This window comes from Palaemon carinicauda, chromosome 1, assembly GCF_036898095.1.
Source record: "Palaemon carinicauda isolate YSFRI2023 chromosome 1, ASM3689809v2, whole genome shotgun sequence".
NCBI lineage: Eukaryota > Metazoa > Arthropoda > Malacostraca > Decapoda > Palaemonidae > Palaemon > Palaemon carinicauda.
Window position 1 is genome coordinate 53,826,012 of NC_090725.1, and position 5,000 is coordinate 53,831,011.

Sequence of the window (5,000 nt, forward strand, 5' to 3'; positions counted from 1 at the left end):
GAAATGATCAATTTCCTTGTTATTTTAATCGACGATTATTATCGTATGAATGCTTTTTTAGCTCTAATATCAGCTTAATATGAAACCTTCCATACATATTCATTTAAGTATCTTAAACCTTTACTTAATTATAAGTTACAATGTAATATTTTGCTTAATATCTATAATATTACACATACAAACATTTGCCTTAGATCTTTTTTTTTATGTTAATAATATTTTTTCTAACATCAACATACATTTATGAAGTTTCACATCTTTGCTATTCTAATCTTTTAGAACTCTCCTTCCTTCACCTTGATTGTTAATTAATTGATGATATCTCACTATATATCTTCGCGCTACTGCTATATCTAAACTAATAGTTCGATTCGTTTTAAGCGCTTTCTCACTATTTATTTAAAACGCACCATTTTCAGCCTCTTATCCAAATGGATCTTCGCTTTATTCCACTATCTAATCCTTTACCTCGTCCCTCTCAAATGTTCCACTCATGCCCTTTTCGATTCTTCCTGTTCTCACTTCAATTTCCTTCATAGCCCTTTTAAATCTCTCATATCAATAACTTGTACAATTCTGAAGCTTTGAATTTCTAATTTTATAAACCACTGTGAAATTACTAAAAACAATCTTAACCTCCATTTGTTTAATCTGAAAAACCATTTTTTCCTTTCTTTTTTTATATAATAAAAATTCAGTAGTTTGTTATGATAAGTTATATATTTTCCTATAGTTTATTGACCATTCTTTGGTTACACACTTTTTTTTTAAACTCCTCCAATTTCTTTTAGTGACTTTTACCGCTGTGTTTACAATTCTTAATTTTCATAGCAAGAGATTAAGCCTCAGGGTATAGACAAAGTTAGAATTGAATAAAACAAATTATTTATACCAGATTTTCTGTTATTATGGACAGGTATAATATCTATGAAATATATATATATATATATATATATATATATATATATATATATATATATATATATATATATATATATATATATATATGTAAATATCACCCACGAAATGCATTTAATACCGAATTCTATCTTGGGAATACATATCCACTTGGAATTCATTTTATGGTAACAGCTTCTGACCGGGTGGTGATTCGAACCACCACCTGTACGGCTAGTAACCATGCTGGCAGGGACCCTACCGACTCAGCTATCAAGAGAGACTAAAAGTTTATGACAAGTCCCCCTACATATTCCTGTCGAATTCAGGATTCTGTTCATGGACTTGAAATAGACCCATCTCCACCATGATAGCTGAATCGTGAGTTTGCAACACGTGGTTATTTTAATGAAAATATATCACAAGCACACGTGATTTTAATTAATGTAAATATCACCCACGAAATGCATTTAATACCGAATTCTATCTTGGGAATACATATCCACTTGGAATTCATTTTATGGTAACAGCTTCTGGCCGGGTGGTGATTCGATCCACCACCTGTACGGCTAGTAACCATGCTGGCAGGGACCCTACCGACTCAGCTATCAAGAGAGACTAAAAGTTTATGACAAGTCCCCCTACATAGTCCTGTCGAATTCAGGATTCTGTTCATGGACTTGAAATAGACCCATCTCCACCATGATAGCTGAATCGTGAGTTTGCAACACGTGGTTATTTTAATGAACATATATCACAAGCACACGTGATTTTAATTAATGTAAATATCACCCACGAAATGCATTTAATACCGAATTCTATCTTGGGAATACATATCCACTTGGAATTCATTTTATGGTAACAGCTTCTGGCCGGGTGGTGATTCGAACCAACACCTGTACGGCTAGTAACCTCGCTGTGCTTCACATTTTATACCCCTGCATTACTAGCATCTTTCTGTTGTCTCACGGTGATAACACTATGACTTCTATGGTGATATCACTGCTGCTATAAATGTCCATTCCCAGGACCTTTATGCTTCTGCAAATAAGTATTCTTCATGGGTGATAAAACTATGATATTCATGTGGTGATATCACTGCTGCTGTAAATGTCCATATACGGGACCTTTATGATTCTTAAAATAAGTATTCCACATAATTTATTCATATTGGACTTAGTTTTTCTATTTGCAGATGGTCTATTATTCAGAGTAACTGCATCAAATTGAGTGTAAAGAATATAACTTATGTGCTGTGAAATTACCCAAATAAACGTTGTTTCACTGATGCTTATTATTATTATTATTATTATTATTATTATTATTATTATTATTATTATTATTATTATTATTATTATTATTATTATTATTATTATTATTATAACGATAGTATTACCTTACATTAAATAATATGTTAGGTCATTACTTCTTACATAGCATTTTGAGATAAAAGGATTTTAAAATAAATCAACTTTACATAAATACGTATTTTTTACGGCGTTGTTTGCTACAGTACTAGCTAGGCTCTTAACATTCAAAAAAGAAAAAAAAATATACACATGTTATTGCACTACGAGACTATTAAAAATATCTATACATAAGTAATTGTACCTGAAACTCTTTCTATATATATATTTTTTTTTTGCTCTAACGGTTTTCATATGATAATTTCATACATATTCGATATTTATTAATTTAATAAAATTTCCTTCTTCCTGGATGGAATTTTTTATTCCATTTGCATTTTCAGATTACAACTGGCTTCCAACCAATATTGCTTTGCAGAAAGAAAGAAAAAAATAAAAAAAACGGGTTTTTGAAAATTTAAGAATGATACAATATTTTTTTTTATGTGGGGGGGGGGGTACACGAATTTCCCCAGTTTTAATAAATGCTAGACGAAGGTGGCAAAATGAAAACTTATTGCTTCTATATACATGATAATGCAAAGTAAATTGATTTCATCTGACCCTTTATTAATGAAACGGGGAAGGGAAAGTCTATACAAACGGGAAAGGTTATTACACAAAAGAATCCCTTATGACACATACATGTCAGCTATGAACATTGGGTATTAATAATTGTAAGCTTCTGAAAGCTTGAAGGATGACAGTTATAGTGATTTCAAATGAATGATCAGCGAAGGGGAAAGAAATGTGATGCTCTGATTGGATGGAATCCAATTGTAATAAAGATAGATTTCGACTAGTCACTTTCACGCTCTTTAGCATGGTTTGCAACCCTTTTTTTATTATTATTATTATTATTATTATTATTATTATTATTATTATTATTATTATTAAGTCATTACTTTTTATATAGAATTTAGAGAGAAAAGGATTGTTGAATACACAAAGTGCAAAACAAATTTACATGAATACGTATTTTTACAGCGTTGTTTTCTATACTACTCGCTAGGCACTTTAAAAAAAAAAGAAAAAAAAAACAATATGCACAATTTATTGCAGTACAAGATTTAAAAAAAAAAATAGTCTATACATCTGTAATTGTATCTGAAACTATTTCTATATTTTGCTACAACGGTTTTCATATGGTAATTTCATACATATTCGATATTTATTAATTTAATAAAATTTCCTTTTACCTGAATGCAATTTTCAATTTCATTTACATTTTCAGATTACAACTGGCTTCAAACCAAAAATGCTTCGCAGAAAGAAGTAAAAGAATAAGAAAAACAGGATTTGGAAAATTTAAGAATGATACAATGTTTTTCTTTTTATGTGGGGGGGGGGGGGAAGACATGAATTTCCCCAGTTTTAATAAATGCTAGACGAAGGTGGCAAAATGACTAGTTATTGCTTCTATATACATGATACTGCAAAGTAAATTGATTTCATCAGACCCTTTATTAATGAAACGGGGAAGGGAAAGTCTATACAAACGGGAAAGGTTATTACACAAAAGAGTCCCTTATGACACATACATGTCAGCTATGAACATTGGGTATTAATCATTTTAAGCTTCGGAAAGCTTGAAGGATGACAGTTATAGTGATTTCAAATGAATGATCAGCGAAGGGGAAAGAGATGTGATGCTCTGATTGAATGGAATCCAATTGCAATAAAGATGGATTCAGACTAGTTTACTTCACCCTCTTCACCATGGTTTGCAACCTTTCATTATTATTATCATCATTATTATTATTATCATTATCATTATCATTATTATTATTATTAGTAGTAGTAGTAGTAGTAGTAGTAGTAGTAGTAGTAGTAGTATTATTATTATTATTATTATTATTATTATTATTATTATTATTATTATTATTATTATTATTATTATTATTATGACAAATTAGGGTAAAACCCTAGTTGGAAAAGCAGGATGCTATAAGCCCAAGGACTCCAATAGTTAGAATACCCCAGTGAGGAAAGGAAGCATGTTAATACATAAATTAAAAGATAAGTAATGAGCAATACAAATAAAATATTTTCAGCACAGTAACAACATTAAATCAGATATTATATATATATATATATATATATATATATATATATATATATATATATATATATATATATATATATATATATTAACAAACCATAAAAACAGTAGGAAGAGAAACAAACTAGAATAGTGTGCCCAAATGTACACTCAATGCTAAGCAAACTTTATGCGACTTTAAAATTGAAACTACCCGTTGTCTCTTTATTGCTTCACATTCATTGGGAAATGAATTTCTATGTAGATAGTAGGGTGGCTAGGGCACAAAACGCTAGAGAGTTATTGGGTCCTTTAACTGGCCAGACAATGCAACATTGGATCTCTCTCTCTCTCTCTCTCTCTCTCTCTCTCTCTCTCTCTCTCGCTTTATGGCTCATTTATACTTTGTCTACACATACACCGAATAGCCTGGCCTATTCTTTCCACACTCTCTTCTTTTCTCATACACCCGATAACACTCAGATTACCAAACAAACAATTCTTCTTCGCTCAAGTGGCTAACTTTTGCACTTCAATTGTTTAGCTACTACACTCTCTCTTATTAAAGGTAGAAAATACTATTCAGCTATGTTAAAAAGCATATCTAGGAGAAGGACAGCCCAAAATCAAACCATTGTTTTCTAATCGTAGTGCCA